Source organism: Notolepis coatsorum (assembly GCF_963971535.1).
Source record: "Notolepis coatsorum genome assembly, chromosome: 19".
NCBI lineage: Eukaryota > Metazoa > Chordata > Actinopteri > Aulopiformes > Paralepididae > Notolepis > Notolepis coatsorum.
This window is the reverse complement of record NC_140183.1, coordinates 40,412,004-40,431,106: the sequence shown is the minus strand read 5'-3', so window position 1 is coordinate 40,431,106 and position 19,103 is coordinate 40,412,004.

The window sequence follows — 19,103 nt, the reverse complement described above, 5'->3', positions numbered from 1 at the left end:
ACAATTGTGTGTATTGAGCCGTACAGTACTGTATTGTACCCATTCTGCAATCTGTTAAATAAAGTTTTCATTCATTCATTCATAGCACAGACAAGCTTAACTTAATTGAGAAAATGCATCAAGTATACATTTCCTATTATTTCAGTGTTTGTACAAGGTAATTTCTGTGTTCAGTTTCATTATTGCATATAAAAGCCAGATAAGAGAGGGACTGGGCAGTCATTAAATTGGCCCTTGCTTCCTTATTGTGCTCAGGAAATTGCATGGTTTTGTAATTAAATTATGTGCCACTGGCTGTGCTGGTCATCCAAGCACCATTTTGCTTCATTTGTCAGTGTAAGCAGAGAAGACACAGGACAAAATGTTTTACAATTAAAAGCCTATTCGAGTCCAATAGCCCCAGATAACAAAGTGCTGCCCACCCATTGTGAGCCATATGAAAAGCTACTTCTCAGACACATTTTCGTTTTGATAAGATGTTAAACTCATCTGTCAAATCTCGCACAAATCACACCATCTGCCAGCTGGATTCAGAGGCAATTTGTGCAGCTGTGTGGGAGTGGCTATGTGGTTTTTAACAGGTTCCACTTGAGGGCCATGGATGATATTGCTCCCCCTCCCCCTCTCTGCTCTGGCCATTATGTGGAAAATGTCTCTGAGAGATTTGGGACAGTTATGATCTCTCTCGGCTATGTCAGAGCGTGCTGCCAGTTTATAGAACTGTCCCCCCTCTTTTTCTAAACCATCACTGTCTTGCTAAACGTGTGTTTCCCATGTGTAGCCGTTGTCACCACATGTTCCCCCTGTAGACCTACATCTGGCAGCACAGGTCATTAACCAACCAGCATGAAGGCGCTGAAGCATCACAGGGAGTGAATCACGACACACCAGAGGGACGGACTCTGTGACTCCTCTTCTGACCTAATTGTATGCTTTCTAAGGGGCGGAAAACACCACAGTAGCCAGTGAATGTGAGGAGTCTCTGTGCTATGGGTGCATGCCAAAGACTGAGAAAAGCATCCCTTCATCTGTCTCATGATTCCTCATATTCCCCATCTTTAAGGCCGCTCCCAAGCCGTAGGAAACACACAGAGTAAGTCTGATGTTTCCTTGCTTGCCTCCTCTACATTATGTGTCTTCTCCTCATGTGGAAATGTTTTTGGAAGATCTCTGATGCAGGCTAGACGTATAAAGCTCCTCCCACAAACGTAATCAATTTCAATTTTTTCCCAACAGATTTGTTTAGTCCGCATCTCCTCCTCATTTTCCCTGTGACCTTTCACTGAGGAATTGAGGACAAGGCGCAAGGAAGAAACACAAGCACAAATCTATAAACCTTTGGAAGGCAGCACAACATCAATGCCTATTGTAGTGGGTTAATGCTGCCTTCAGTTCTCCTGGGAGGTTCCCCATCCCCCAATTCAGAAGTCGTGGATACGACATGTCACACATTCAAGTGCTTTGGTCAGAAACTTTGCCACTTTTTGGACCATTCATGTGTACTCAAGTCATATTTATGATATTTACGACATGACTTGAAGCCTATCCAGGGAGCTTAAATCTGTCCACTTCTGACCCCCTCCAATCAAATCCTTTACCAGCAGACAATGCAGGATGTGATTGGAAGGCAGGTGGTGCTTGTTTACTGCACTGTACAGACTAAGACTTAAACAATGCCCACCCCATTTAGGCCTTGAAGTCTCTGGCTGTGGCTTCTCATGTAAATTTGGAGTATAGCTACAATAATTTTACCATACAACATAGAAGCCTATGGTTCTCCAAGATCTTAAAGCAGTTATATGACTTTAATAGAAAATGTACACAGTTATTATTATTTGTGAGGGTTTAAGCCTTGTTTTAAACCATACAATTTACAATCTAGGAGAACCATTGGTTTCTATATTGCTCAGTGAAAATGCTGTAGCTAATCTTAATTTTTGCTAGAGGCTGTAGCCATAGAGAATATTCCAGAACCAGAGAGGAGACAGGCTCAATATTGGAGCTCTATATCCATATAGCTTAATGGTGTTGTAATTTGTATACCAATGAGATCACAGTACTGTATGGAAATTCTGAAGTAATATGTTGGGTTGAATTGACAATATTTTTTGCTCAATTCCTTTAGAAGATAAGCTGCTTCATGATTCTTTCTAAGAGCTGAAAATGAATCTGTGGAAGTGTTATTTATGTTGCCATGCTCCCATGTGTTGATACATTTGGAGAGTTATGTCCACTTTACAACTGGTAATCTCCAATATAATAGAAGTAGTCCAGTTGGTCAGTCGGGTGCGATTTACCAGTAAAATTAGTGCCTCAGACTCCATTACAGTTTTAAAATCTCACACATCACATCTCTTCCACAGTGCTTTTCTCTAGGGTCCTATGTAGGATTGCTAGTAACTGTCTAACTGCATATCGCTGCTGTCGGGACAAAACCTCATAACTCCAAAAACCCAACTTTTCAGCAGATGAAAAAAAACAAACACAGATTTGAGGGTGAATAGAGTTAGGAGGTTTAGACAGATGACCGGTTTAATGTTTTCCCATTGTTTAAAGTTTGTAAAACCCACACACACATATATGGAGGATGATCTACGGAGTTGATTTATATAAAAAAAAAAATTAAAATGGAGTTATGAGGTTTTGACCCGACAGCAGCGATATATAACTGTTTCCATTAGAGGGCGCTCTAGGCAGAGCCACTCATGATACCACCAGGTGGCGAGTATATAAAAAGATGTCTCCTCCCCCTCTACCTCTTTCCCACCAGCCTCTCAGTGAGAGGAGAACTCTAGAACTGCTGTTTAACATGTGAATGAATAAACCATGCCAAAGGCTAAAGATAGAAACCATGCCTCTTGACCACATTATTGTCGCCCCATAGCCAGATTCTGTCAACAGGTCTGCTTTTTAAAAATGTTTTATTATGATGTAAAGTGTGCTCTATAAATACCATTTTTATTATTATTATAGTGGTGCATTTGTAATTGACCAGAATACCACATGCTTCCAAACATGCCATACATCTGACTACTGTCAATCAGATTCCTCACTGGCAATCGGTGCAGGATGTGACTGGAAGACAGGTGGTGTATGTGTGATGCATTGTATTGAACTCCCTTTACAGTACTTCTGCTGAGGCTGTTGGGGGAAGAATATGACTGTAACCTGATTCCAAGCATTGGACAGATATTCTTGGACAGGGTATACTCACTGTAGATCAAAATAATAATAATCAATAATGTCACGTTGGGGGGTTCCTCTTCTATGCTGTGGCATGCTGGGGGACTACATCAACCTGAGGGACACCAACAAACTGAACAAGCTGGTGAGGAAGGCTAGCTCCGTGGTGGGAGTCGAGCTAGTCAGACTAGAGGTGGTGGCAGAGAGGGGGATGAGAAGGAAGCTGGCTGCTATCCTGGAGAATCCCTCCCACCCCCTCTATGATGAGCTAGTCAAAATGAGAAGCACGTTCAGTCACAGACTCATACCCCCCCGACACTCAACTAACCGCCTCAGCCAGTCGTTCATACCAGCGGCCATCAGGCTCCACAACAGTGGGCAGGGACTGCTACCAGACATCCAACTACTGGGAACCTATAGTAGCTGACTCCCACCTAAAATGACAATATATACTTATCTTATGCATACCGCACCTTATGTGTATACTATATACTACATCAGAGCATATATTTAGCATTTTAGCATTTTTTGATTATTTATTAGATTAGATTTAGATTATTGGATTATTAGATTATATATTGCATATATTTAGCATTTTAGCATTTCGTTTTTTTAGATTATAGATTAGATTTAGATTATATATATTGTAACTATTTATTGTAGGGCAAATATAACTGAGAGGGCATAATTATACCCTCATCTCGCACCTTGTTGCCCATGCACATGTCCAGAGTTAATTATATTGTTATATTGTTTACACTGCCTTTTTATTCAATTTTTACATTTACTTCTCCACTGTACTATAATTCTGTGATCTGTACCATGTCTTCTACTACCTGTACCAACCCTCCCCCCTCCCCCATGCTGCTATGATGCCTGCATTTCTCCAAGGGGATCAATAAAGGAATATCTTAACTTATCCTGTGCTTTAGGGAGATGTCAATCTGTTGTTGACGGTGGTAGTACAGGGGCAGTACATTAGCTGTAAAAGCCTGATCAAGCTCATAGCTTCTGTAACACGAACGCAACTACTCTGTACGATGCCATTCTTGTTGTGATGTTGGCTGAGTTTGCACATGCGGGTTAAGGGATTGATTGATTGATTGATTGATTGATTGATTGATTGATTGATTGATTGATTGAACATTTTATGAACAGATTGCAGAATGGGTACAATACAGTACAGCTCAATACACACAATTGTTAAGGGGATGCAGACCAGAGAAAGACTTTTGTCTTGTTTACATTAGGGTCCAGGGAGAGGTGGGCTATCACGTCATCGGTTCAGGAAAAGACGCGTATGGCTTGTAAAGACGGCGACACAAGGGGGGCGTCTTCGGATTTGCCCACTCTGGGACCCGGTCTCAGAAAATTGCGTATTCAGGCTACCAGAACGCAGTTCCGTGTGGATGAAAGGTGCATACGATAAAATACTTTGACTGATATGACCGAAATCGGTTTCGTCTGGACATGGCCTAGTGTCCTTGTTACACAATCCTTCCAGTTAACACTCTCAATCAGTTGTGTAGTCAAGGGTTTACATTAGTATATACTGTATACGGAATATAACTATATATAACTGTGTTTTTCTTGGTGTTTAGAGTATGCTCATCTGTCAGTCTATAAGCATAGAAATATATGGTAAAGATTTACATTAGCTGGACTTATATTCATGTATTATGCTAAAGGTATTATTAGGTGTTAGGCGATGCACTACGCTACCACTGAAATGGTGCTTTAGGCTGGATTGGAAAATGTAGATATTATCATATTTTGCCTCTATCTATTGTAGTTTCATAAAACATAAAGAAATCATCAAAAGCAACTATAAATATAACATTTCCACGTGTTTGTATAATACAAACCAAGCTACTGAACAAACTTTAACATGAAATGATGTAGATGTAGATGAAGAAAACACCAATAGGCTACCATGTCTTAAGCTGCTGCCTTATGGATTCAATTGTCCCTGATAACATCACTGGTGGCCATAATTGAAACCCATTTACTCTCAGTAACGAGTCTTTTTGGATGTGTGTGAGATTATGTGCAAAATAAATCAGCATTGTTTTTAGTTTTTTAAGGTGAATAGAAAGCATGCAGGTGTCTTTTCTGAACTGGGTCAGAGGCTGCAGGGAAAGCATAGTGCATGGACAATTGATTGGAGCTCTGAGGACCTGCCCAGACTGCAGCTGCTCAATAGATCTCTAAAACAGACAATGGCAACTAAAGCCTCAAGCTAGATGAGAATGGTCCCATCTGGCTGTCAGATCATGATAGAGAGTTGACAGTTGGCACGGCAATACACATGTAGACAACTAGACATCTGACTCAAAGCCAGGAGTGTGCCTGGTTGTGTGTGTGTGTTTAGGCACACACACTCAGGTGCTGGAGATAGATTAAAATAGTTTTTCTTGGCACGCGGATGACTTGAATTTATTCAAAATGTTCAACTTCATAAGATGTAATGTCCTGTAATGTATCAATGTGGCAATTCCACATAATTGTGTTCTTTCAAGTTTTATTTATTTTTATATAAAGTTTAGTCTGTAGCCTAGTGTGTCTATTTCAAAACACATTCTATCACCTGCCATTTACTGTATTATCACTTCAGCTCTGTGCTTCAAACATTGTAAAATGTGTAAATATATATTATTCAAGTAGCTACATTTTTAACACCATGCCATTTTAACTCAAGACAACACAATGCTTCGTATAGCCTACCATTGATTGTCAAAATATTTCTTCTTTTCACGGCCAATTATAGCCACGAGCCCAAGCACGTGTGGGGAGAGGCATCTCGTGCACACAGTTCATTGCACCAACCATTTGGTGCATATGGCGAAAAAATGACAGTCGAATCCACTAGACGACAGATGCATTTAATGTAGATTAAAATCAACCCCATGCTACTGATATAACCTATACGTGACTGTAAATATATAATCGGGGAAAAAATAAAATAATAAATCTGCTTTAATGACACAAATCTCCTTGGAGATACAGCATCACTGATTCCACTGTCGAGAGAAATGGTGTGTGCGAGAGAGAGGGATGGGAGTGAAGAGAGAGAGGAGGGGGATGCTCCTCAAGAAGGATGCTGTGGAGTAGGGAGTAGGGGCTAGCAGCGCTCTTACCACGTCAGTGTTCATCATCACATTCACAGGGCTGCTGTACTCTCAACCGGGCGAACGACCACATACCAAATTTTACTCAACCGGATTTGAGAGCTTTTGGGGGGTTTGTGCCGGAGTGACACTCTGCAAAAAAAGAAGAAGCTCATTACGGGTCACATTAATAAAACACGCTGACCTTTCTACCTGAAGGTAAGAACGAAACGGGTCGCTTATCCATCGGGATTTCATTAGGTTGTAATAACTTGAGATATATACCTTGTTTTCGCTTCCTCTGGCACATCGGCCATGTATAGACTGTTCATGACAACTTGGATTATATAGCCTACTGATGTTTATACGTTTATGTTTCAACTACACATTTATGGTGTTATTATTAGTGAGTGTATTAATAGGCCTAGATAGCCTACCCCTAACCTCGACTCGACCCACAACTAATTAGGAGATCCCATTTGTTCCCCTAAAAAGTGTAAGTGGATATGTTATTGGGGGGGGCACTTAAAATAATCAAAAGTCAACAATATCCCGTTATGTGTAGGCGTTGAATAATGCGCCTTTTTTTAATCTTCTGGCTTGTCGGTCCTGTGCGTAATAGCCATCCCAGTGCAATCAGTCAACGTGAAGGTTTTTTTCTCCAACTGATGAATGGCGACCGGTACGCTATGGTTTAATGACATGCAACCGCATGTAATCCACTTACTACTCATGTGAGTCATGACCTATCCATTATTTCTGTCTAATTGGCGTTGGTTTGAATGGCTTATTATGGGTGAGGTGTGCATCATGCTTCATGCCCTCTGTGGCTTCGCCATCTCGCGTTCGAACATTCCAAATGTCTCCTTGAAAGACTGTGTTTACAATGTCAAAAGTTATGTAGCGTATGTGCCCTAGCGTTACATCAACCCAATATCTACGCAACACGACTCCATGTAACGTGTATCCTGCACACCGTGCACCAAGATGACCTTGTAGAACCCTCGCGCAGCGGGGAGGCTGTGATGGACGTCACGACACACGAACGGGAATGAGAGTGAGACGAATGATTTAAGCTGCTACATTTCTGCATATATCTGGTAATAACCCTTGTGACTGGTATACTCTGCAGTTGCTTGTTTATAATATAACCCCATTAGTATGCTATCATACCAATATTTAGGATGATATTTCGAATGTCCTTTTAATGTTTTTCTCTGAATTCATTGTGCTGCTTACTGGGGGGCCTGTTTCAAGCCAAATTAATTCCACTCTGAATAGCTTATACTACCTGCCTATTAATTGTTACTTCTTCGGTATTACACCTTTTAAATAATTGATCCCTTTCACTTGGTATCTTACATTTCAGGGCAATCTATTATGGTATACACCAAAACTGAAGAACAATTCTCAGAATGAGTGGACAGTTTGTCATATAGGTGTAGGCCATCTGTCAGGCTTATCAGTGGCAGATGGCAGGGCTACAATATGTTTTATATTTATATTGATCTTAAGGGAAAGGCTACACCATTGACACAGCAGTTCACTAGTCCTTGTATTAAGAATTTAATAATAACATATGAAGCGATTTGTACGAAAAGTAAACATTCACTATTTGGAGGGGGGGGGGATTACAATCTTATGAAAGAAAGGAAAATGTAGCCTAATGTAAGCTATTTTCTATCAGCTATCTTAAAACCTATACTACAAATCATTAGCAGATGGATTATTGATTGATGGATGGATTTCTAAATGGTCTAATTAAGCGATGACGTTTATATGTTCCCCTTTAAAGGCCCACTTTCATGTTGTATTTTTGTTCAATAAACAATGTGATTAGGCCAACAGTGACTTTCATGAAGAGGGAAAAAAAAGATTATCGAAATTGACCCAGTTTTAGCGTTTTTCTCAAACATTTTGTCGACCCAACCACAACCACCACGCACGTGGATATTTTAATCCATGGTTCATAACGTGCGTGTGTCATCTTAACGAATGGAATGTAACACATGTCTTCACAACAAGTTAGGTGTGAATGCATCTGAGAACGTATTTAACACACCTGACGACCGGCGCTATTGATATGCAAATAGCGAGTACTTATGCAACCCCGTCCCATGAAGAACGCATGCCTGCTGGTGGCAGGAAGCAGAGAGCCTTGCTACTACTAGCCGAGGAGCTAGTATCTGTTTCACCTAACACTATTGCTCCGTGATCATAGCCATTTATCTCTCAAGCTAACCACTATTTGTAAAAGCCACAACCACGTTACCATATTTGTAAATACTAATGTAAATCATTGTGTCGTTGTACATATTGTGTATATAACGTTAGTAGCTAAGTTAGCTAGCTTGGTAGCCAGCATAGCATTCTCGAAACTCCTAACATGCCCCAATTTAAAATGGTTCTCTGTGGAATGGAACTTATGGACACAACAGTAGTAACTTTAGTAGTTATAAGGTGTTTGAGCTTGTAACGTTAACGTTAGTTAGCTATCGTGGTAGCCCCTTTCGTGACTGATGCACCGAGTGCTATCCGAGGGGCTGCTATCGTATCAACATGCCGTGACGTGTAGCTTGCTAGCCGGCATGATGCGTGTGCAGTGCTTTGCCCCACAGGTCTGAGAAGAAGCTGTGGACCTGCACATTTTACTCATTCCCCAAACTCCTCTACATGCCCCGATTTAAAATGGTTCACGACAGTAGACATAATGCTAACGTTAGCGGGGTAACGTTAACGTTAGCCAGAGCCATATAGCTAGCTTGGTACTATGACCCGGACGGGCATAAGGCATAAGGCGACAGCCTACCAGACCAATAGCGGCTCCGTATTGAACAACAGGCTGCCTATTGGTACATGTAGTTCTATTTTTACGAAATTAAAAACCTTATAACTACCTTGTTTCAACCAATTGTAGCTGGTCCATCGAAATCTCTCAGACGATTAAACCCATTTGCGTCTTGTAAGGCGTCCATTTGGATCAAGGAAATAGCTTTCTGCACTCGTCAAACTCCATTGTAGTGGATCAGAAGTAGGGGAAAGTTACCTGAAGTGACGTCACGGCACTGATAGCGTCTGCTAAGCTTTTTCATTCGCTCCATACATGTTATTCGTGCGTGGACCTTTTTAACCCTTTCTGAGTGGAATTTCCGGCGTCAAATGGACAAAAATAAATAATGAAAATAGATTCCAATGATGTAAACTACCCATAATTGAAGAGTAGGGTTTAACCTGCAAGTTGGCCTTTAAAGTAGTAGGCCTAATTCAGCATTCCTAATGAAACCCTTCATATACTTATATACTGTTTAAGATCTATAGACTTACTTGTCTTAGAAGCTCTGCTGCAGCCTGCAACACTTGCAGCTCTGATATCTACACTTGCAGTAGATAGATATAACTTTGCAGTTTAGAACCATTTCCCCCTCTCCCCTGCCTCAGTAGCCTATACTGTTGTTTTGTGTCAGCCTTAGAGATGGTGATAGACGAATACTTACCCATAGGTCAAAGATATCGGCTACAGCACAGTGTTATGGCATCTCTTGAAGCGAACACCCATTCACCCTTGGTTTGAGAGAAAGAATCGATTAATAATTGCATTTATTTTTCCTGAGTTTTAAGTGTGTTGTGCAAATGCAGCAGTTAAGTCAAGAGTCAAGTCAAGAGTCAAGAGTTTTATTTGTCACGGCATTGATTGATTGATTGAAAACTTTATTAACAGATTGCAGAATGGGTACAATACAGTACAGCTCAATACACACAATTGTTAAGGGGATGCAGACCAGAGAAAGACTTTCGTCTTGTTTCCACCAGGGTCCCCCATTTTCAATTCATCAGGACATATATGACATACATGACATACAGATAGTCAGTACTGCTACATCTATACATTTATGACATACCAGATTTGCAAATACAGTACTGTTTGTGATACAGAAGGAGTCAAGAAAAGGGAGTATATACATTTGACGTAGAAACTGTACATTGGAGGAGGTTGGGTGGGGGGGGTTGGGTACACTGGGATATTGACAATCATACTGGGTAATTTACATTGGAGGTGGTTGGGGGGGGGGGGGGGGCACACTGTATAAACAAGCAAAACTGTACATTGAGGGGGGGGAGACTCTGTACAAACAAACAAAATTGTACATTGGACTATTGACAAAACCATACTAGGTAAATGACTGTACATTGGAGGGGGTTGGGTTAGGATATTTACAGGGGCCAGTGTTGGATTGCAGTCTCCCGTAGGTGTCTCTTGAGAGAGGTTTTGAAAGTGGGTAGTGATCCACATTCCTTTACAGCTTTGGGTAGGGCGTTCCACATTGATGTGGCATAATTGCGAAACGTGTTTAGTCCCTTATTTGAGCCGAATCTGGGTTTAACATGATTTGTGGAGCTCCCTCTGGTGTTGTGATCGTGGTATTCACTGACCTTTGGGAAGTATTTTGCCATGTACATGGGTACCTTGGTCGTGTAGTGTATCTTGTAGACCAGGCCCATTGCAAGTTGCTGTACTCTGTCATCTACTCTAAGCCATCCTAGGTTGTCAAAGTGGGCAGGGGTGAGGTGGGTTCTAGGAGTAAGGTCAAGCAGTAGTCTGACCAGTTTGTTTTGAGATGTTTGTAATTTTGTTTTTAGCGCCTTTGAGGTGCTTTGGTACCATGAGGTGCAAGCATAGTCGTAGTACCCCTGAATGAGTGCTCCTGCCAGAGTCTTCAGGGTATTCTTGTTTACCAGAGAGGAGATCCGGTACAAGAACCGAGTTCGTTGGTTGACTTTTTTTATTACATTGGATGCCATTTTGTCACAGGAGAGATTAGCCTCTAGGATGGAACCCAGGTAGGTAATTTCATCTTTCCTTGTGACAATATTGTCACCCACTGTAACTGAGAAGCCGTCGGTCTTGCTGAGTTTGTTATTTGAACCGAATAGAATGGACTCTGTTTTGCCCATGTGTAATGATAGTTTGTTATCAGCGAGCCATATGCAGATTCTGCCTAGTTCCGAGCTGAGGGTTTTTTCAACCTGTAACTTGTTCTTGTCAGAGACCAGCAGGGCTGAGTCGTCCGCAAACAGGAACAAGTTGCAGTCACAAGCTGACGACATGTCATTTGCATAAATTAGGAACAGTAGCGGTCCTAGTATGCTTCCTTGTGGAACACCACAGCTCACTGTGAGAGGGGGGGATAGGGTACCGTTTACCTCCACCATCTGTTCCCTCCCCTCAAGGTAGGATTGCATCCAGCTCACTGATAGACTATCAAAACCAATTGCTTTTAGCTTGTCAATCAGAATGGAGTGATTGACCGTGTCAAAGGCCTTTTGTAGGTCCAGCATGACCATGCCGCAGTATTTGCCTGCGTCCACCTCTTGTTTGATGTGGTCATTCAAATAGAGAAGGCATGTGTCAGTGGAGTGGGATGTTCTGAAGCCAGATTGGAATTCGTAGATTAGATTTTTTTCCGCTAGGTACTTTTCGACCTGTTCGTAGACTATTTTTTCCATGACTTTCGAGATGGAGGTGAGAATAGAAACAGGCATACAAGTATACAATGAAATGCGGGTGGTCTTGCCCGCAACGATGTGCAATACAGTAGTACAACATATAATAGAATCCAATAAAACAACATTGTGCAATAAACAGGTAACATAGTGGGACATCTCGGTATTTGTACATAGTTATTTACAGAGCATGGAGGACATGCTAGGTCCTTTGGTAGTGCAATACACTGTTACTGTTGCTATACTATTTTTAAAGTGACCTTTCCTTTGTGGCCATAAGTGTGGGCGTGTGCAGCATGAGTGTGTGCTTGCTCATGTTAAAGTGGCTGCTAGTGTGCGAGCGTGCACAGCGTGCGTGTCGTGTGTGTGCTCATGTGTGCTTGTGTGTGGAGAGTTCAGTGTTCTGTGGCACTCAGTGTTCATTGTTCAAGGCTCTGATGGCCTGGGGGAAGAAGCTGAGCCGAAGCCTATCTGTCCTAGTAGCTGGGGTTCGCAGGCGTCTGCCTGACCTCAGCAGCTGGAACAGGCTGTTATTGGTGTGGTGAGGGTCTTTCATTATTCTGCAGGCTCTGGATTTGCACCTCTTGTTGTATAGAACCTGCAGGGGATTGATTGATTGATTGATTGATTGAAAACTTTATTAACAGATTGCAGAATGGGTACAGTACAGTACAGCTCAATACATACAATTGTTAAGGGGATGCAGACCAGAGAAAGACTTTCGTCTTGTTTACATCAGGGTCCCCCATTTTCAATTCATCGTAACATATATGACATACATGACATACAGATAGACAGTACTGCTACATCTATACATTTATGACATACCAGATTTGCAAATACAGTACTGTTTGTGATACAAAAAGAGTCCAGAAAAAAGAGTATATACATTTGATGTAGAAACTGTACATTGGATTGGGTAGGTGGGGGTGGGGGGGACTGTACATTGGAGGTGGTTGGGTGGGTGGGGTTGGGTAGGAGTGGGGGGGGGAGGTTGGGTAGGAGGGGTGGGTGGGGGACACTGTACAACTGTACAAACAAAACTGTACATTGGAATATTGACAAGACCATACTTGGTAATTTACTGTACATTGGGGGGGGTTGTGTTCGGACATTTACAGGGGCCAGTTTCGAGTTGCAGTCTCCCTTAGGTGTTTTTTGAGAGTGTTTTTGAAGGTAGTGCAATACCCGCGGTACGCTCGGCTGAGCGCACCACTCTCTGTAGGGCCTTCTTGTCCTGTGCCGTGCTGTTTCCATACCAGGCTGTGATGTTTCCAGTCAAGATGCTCTCTACAGCTCCGGAGTAGAAGGACAGGAGTATCTTCCCCGATACTCTGAACTTCCTTAACTGTCTCAGGTGGTAGAGGCGCTGCTTCGCCTTTTTTACGACTGTGTCTATGTGTTACATAAAAAAAGTGGAGTTGTGACCAAAAAAATGCACAGCAGTCAGCAGTTTTTAATCATGAAGTGTGACAATGATGTTCTCAGAGGCGGTATGCAGTGAACTGGTGGAGAAATAATTAAAATCACAATAGGATTGAATCAAAAGTTGTGATGTGGTGTCACGGATAGAGTATTGCTTAAACCAGCAGTGTAGGTAGCTAGAATTCTGACAAATAAATCATAAAAAGATTGTCACGAATGAGTAGGGTAATGTACTGACCAATACTGACTAGTGGCTTCTAAAGGTTTTAACGTGGCTCAGGCTTATGACCAATCAAGGGAAGCTGTCAGGGAAAGGCCCATACCGCATTGGTCGCTGCGGTTTTCAGTCACACTTCATGTGAGAGGCAAGAGCATAGAAACATGGCGGATGAAAAACAGTGCAGAACAGCATCAATTGGATCAATGAAAACAGCTTATTTTGTGACATTTTAAAATATATCTTCAGACCAGCATGAGACTGCTATCATCACCTCTTGCAAGGTAACCACCCACAGCAGCTTTAATAATTGAATCATAGTCCTATAGTAATAATCGTAAGTTCCCGCCCATATTTCACAATCTCCTCTCTGATGGATAAACATCTTCATTGAGGAAGCCATTCGCTTCTTTTCACCACCACCATTGATACCATCCGGAGGTCAAGTTAGGCTATGAATATTAAAAAGATAGTTCCCGGCTTTATAGAAGCCTATCAGATTAATTATGAATTGTGAGGCCTTTCAGTTCATCCACATTTCCCATAATGACGGCATGTTCCTTTAAGGAGAAGACGATAATTACTATGTACCCTAGCCAAAGCAGAGAGAAAAGACACCCTCACGATGACTGTGTTACAGCACAGGTCAGGTAAATGTTTGTCATGGCACAGGTCAGGTAAATGTTTGTCATGGCACAGGTCAGGTAAATGTTTGTCATGGCACAGGTCAGGTAAATGTTTGTCATGGTACAGTTCAGGCAAATGTTTGTCATGGCACAGGTCAGGTAAATGTTTGTCATGGCACAGGTTAGGTAAATGTTTGTGTCACAGTGCAGGTCAGGTAAATGTTTCAACACCATTATCACTGCTTCAGACACCTACAACATTCACACTTAAAGCCTGAAGACTTTGGAGGACAGGAGCTGGACTGTTTGGTGTTCTCATTTTCTGCCCGCTACCTCCACTGATTAGGCCGCGCTCTGGGCTGTCCACTGAGATTAACCCTGTTGCAAGTTACAACAAGCATCTGCTGAGCCCTGGTCGCATCAGCATTAACACCTTTAGATGGGGCCTTCGAGAAGTAACTAGTCCATGTGCATTACATCTTTACAGAGATGGATTCTGGTTAGATGCATAGTAAGTTGTAAAGACCCCCTCTGCCACAGGTTTACTGTACTGCTGAGAAATAATCAATGGATTCTTCCCTTATCTCCCAAGGGTGGTTGAAGTAGCGATTAGTGTCAAGCACCCAGCCATCCGTCAACAGCTGACAGAGCATTCACTTTTTTTTTTCTTTTTTTTTTTACTATCTTTTTTCCCCCTCCTCTTTTTCCGATTTGTCTCCCATCCCACTGTTAGTCGTTATGCCAATTCCCAACTCCCTTCCTGGTTGTTGCGCACCCCCCCTACTGTTGGTCCGGGAGGCCGGAGACTATCACATGCAGCCTGGCAGCTCAGATTCTCACTGGGAAAGTGTAACGTGTGGAAGGTCACACTACCTCCCTCCAGTTCCTTCCTTCGCTGAGCAGGCGCCCCGACCGAACTGTAGGAGTATTTTTCTGTTTACAACGCCCAGGACCGATCCATCAGCTTTCCCACCCTCTAATACTACCAATTGTATTAGTACGGACGACCAGCCAAACTGAAAACAATGTGGAGAGCTGGGATCGAACACGCGAACCCAGCGTCTCCAGCATTGGTGGTGAGTGCCTTGCCCACTGCACCACCTGGCCGCCATTAGCATTAACTTTTTATCTGCCTGAAGAGTTGTCGACCTCAAACGCACCTTAATATGTGGTCAATTTAACTGAATGCAGTCACAACATGAAGCACTAGTACACACACTGTAGCTCTACTAGCAAAAATAAACAGCCTTGATGCTCTGGGAAATGAGAGCAAAGCGTATAGCAGTAACCAATTTCAATCCCCCCCAGACAACAGTACAACAATGAACTTCTTACTTCCAAAGAGGGAGGAGATCAGTCACTATTCTGCAGAATGCAGTGCTGAGGAGGAGGTCTGCATAGCGAGTACCTAGCTGCTTCAAACGTAATCTCCCGCTATAATCCCTGCAGCATATTCTCCAGTCTCTGGGAGAGAATTCACTTCTTCCCTGGGTCTCATGGTATTGCTTTGCAGTGTATGCAGTTTCCTGTTTGCACCAAGCCTGATGAATCTGTCATGAAGTTGTCAAGCCTTCCCTTCGTCTATTGACTATATTTTCATGCTTACAGTTCCTATCATGAAATGCCCATTTTCTCGATAGTTTAGTTCAATGTCGGTCGGTACGTTGTTTCATTTGGCATTTAGCTAGATTGCCAAGGGAAGCAGATACATTCTTGTATTAACAAGGTTATCAGTAGTTACGACCAGTGTCACATATTCATTATTTATCATCTATTATAGGAAAGGTCACATCTTACAGTGTGATAATTCGGGTCATTAACATGCCATCCCTTGCTGAAAGAGATTCACAGTTGATAGGGTGAAAGTGCTGCAGCCCATACACAAGGTGAGATTCAAAAGCTATTCAAACCCAAAGCTAAATTAGTTGAATTGATGTGTCTCACAAACGGTGTATTGCAAATATAAACCAATGCATTGAGTGTGATGGAGTGATGACAGAAGCCACGAGTAACCAGGTAATCTTCAATTACAGTGCTGGATTGTTACTGCATCTCTTTGCAGGCTTTCCCCCCCACATTTCTCATTCAGCCCATTTCACAGTGAGTCAAGGCAAAATGGACGCAGAGAGGTGACGTCAGTCTCCTTGACAAGGTGTTGCTAGTTGCCGTGGTGCCAGCAGGGTGATGGTGTACACTGAGATCTCACACAGGGGACCGGTGACGTGACTCCTGCCGGCCTGCACCTTCTCCCAAAGGGGGGACTCCTGCATGCACACGGAGCACACGTCTGGGTGGGAGGGGCTATGACCTAATAAGGCAAACCAACCAATCGCCGCTACTCTCCTCGCAATCTGGGGCTCTGCGCTGTTGTGTCCTCCTCACCAGGGGCAGCCTGGATAGTGTAGACACCAGGCAGGAACACAGTGCAGCCCAGTAATGACTGTCATGTCCTCCGGGACTGTGTCCAGATATCACGCTATCATCGCTGTGGACCAGCCAGAATACATTAGACCAAGGGTACCGCGAGCAGGAGTACACGCACACACACACACGCACACACACACACACACACGCATGCACGCACGCACACACACACACACACACACACACACACACACACACACACACGCATGCACGCACGCACACACACACACACACACACACACACACACACACACACACACACACACACACACACACACACACACACACACACACACACACACACACACACACACACACACACACACACACACACACACACACACACACAACAGAGACCAATATATCACAACTGAGAGACGACTTGGCCTCTGTGCTGCATGGTGGCCAGAACTAAGGCATGAAAAATTTATGGATGCTTTAAAAAACACTCAGCAGCAGGACATCCCTGGCAGTTCAGCAGCCGATTGATGAATGATGTAGTAAAAAAAAAAAAAAAAACGAAGCATAAATGTAGATAGCTGTGTGGATTATTTGTAGCTGCGACAGAAGCTTTATACAGTAGCTCGCTCTGTTGGTTTATTGGTTGGTTGGTTGGTCCACCAAAGTGTCCTCACCCTCTAGTCTAGTGGCCACAGTTTTCACCCTAGGAGGCTGAGATTTTAGATGGAGGTCAAGCGTTTATGTGTGTGTGTGTGTGTGTGTGTGTGTGTGTGTGTGTGTGTGTGTGTGTGTGTGTGTGTGTGTGTGTGTGTGTGTGTCCTTATGCGGTCTCAGATATTCCGGATTTATGCTCGTTTTCTGTTTAAAGATAATTAAATTCACCTTTTCCTGTGTCCCTCTCTTTTCTCTTGTGTCCCCAATGCCTTTGGCTGAGACAGAGTTATGATTTATGAGACACACAGTTTGTGTGTGTGTGTATGTGTGTGTTCATAGCCCATAGGAGTACCTATCCCTTCCTGCTGTACCAGAAAAGAGCACAAAATTGTCTCTTTCCTCGCTAACAAAAGATTCAGATTCACCCCTGAGAGCAGCAGTGGTTTCACCATTGAAGCCTCTGCCTTTTTCCTGCCCCGCTACTAGAGATTTCCTCTAAACCAACTTGTGCAGAGGGCGTATAGATCGTTTCGCTTAGCGTTAGATGAAGCAAGATGGTATTGGTTTAACCTCTGACCTCTCAGAAACCACACTGTGATGATAGCCCATAGGAGAGCAGTTATAAGCCAAACCCAGAGGTGCTGTTCCCACCATCTGCAGAGAACAAATATATTTTGGAGGCATGAGGCATAATAACACTGGCTTGATACAAACATTCCTCACATGGCTTCATTACCGAATTGAGGAAGCAATTATTTATCGGAAATATTATATTATAAATTACATTGTCAAATTCTATATATTATTCACGGACATTATATACTTTATACTTTAGAGAAAAGTCATTTGAACATATAATTATATATTTAACCTTTACTCCCACCGAAATGTTTTAATATAGCCTATAAAAAAAAAAAAATTGTATTTTTTATGAATAGTTTTCAGAATACAAATACTTTGGATCTCTCTGCATCTGTAGATCTCTTTGCATCTGTATATCTATTTGCATCTGTAGATCTCTCTCTGTCTATAGATCTCTCATGTCTGGCCTAATTCTGTCCTTGGCTATTCATCACAAACTGCAGGCTACTTCTAGACTACCTGAGGAAAGGGTAAACCAGCATTATGATGATATGATTCACTTGATGATTCCATTCACTTGTTCATTAACCCTTTCACTACCACACTACAAAGGGTTAACACTTTCATTACCACACTACAGAAGGTTTACCCTTCACTACCACACTACAGACGGTTAACCCTTCACTACCACACTACAGACGGTTAACACCTAGTGAGTTAAAGGGTTAGTAGTGTGGTAGTGAAATGGTTAACCGTCTGTAGTGTGGTAGTGAAAGGGTTAAACTGGCAAAGTACCTTGACAACATTTCAATAATGTCTTTGTTTGCTTGTTCAACTATTAGGTTGGCCTTTGCAGGCACAGCCCACGATGTGTGCCCCCCCCCACACACACGCACATAAATGGTGCATAAATCTTGTTCGCTGCCTGTTCCATTTTGGGTGATGTGATGTGAACATGAGCCTGGATCTAATCTACTTCACTGAGCTCTCGTCCTCTGAGTCGTGCCTCTATCTGCCGGCAAGGGACAGCGCAGTGCAGCACCAGTGTGGGCGTTTGTTGACGTGACCCCCCGGGGGATATCTTCAAACAGGCGCGGCACGCAGATATAAACACTAGATGGCTCAAGGCGGAGTCTCCCGCGTAGTTGAGTGGACTACTGCTTTAAGGTGATGATATGCACAAACAAAAATACTCTTAACGCGCTGAAATCTTGACGGATTTACAAACGGTTTGGTTTATTACAAACGTTATTAACGTGGCTATGATTCTTGCTTTTATATGAAAGTCCATTATATGTATGCAGTATGATCTCTGACGTTTTTAACAAACCAAACGGTTGGAAATTGAGCACGCTATGGTTTCTCAGCTTCTCAGTTACAGTGGGTGACAATATTGTCACAAGGAAAGATGAAATTACATAC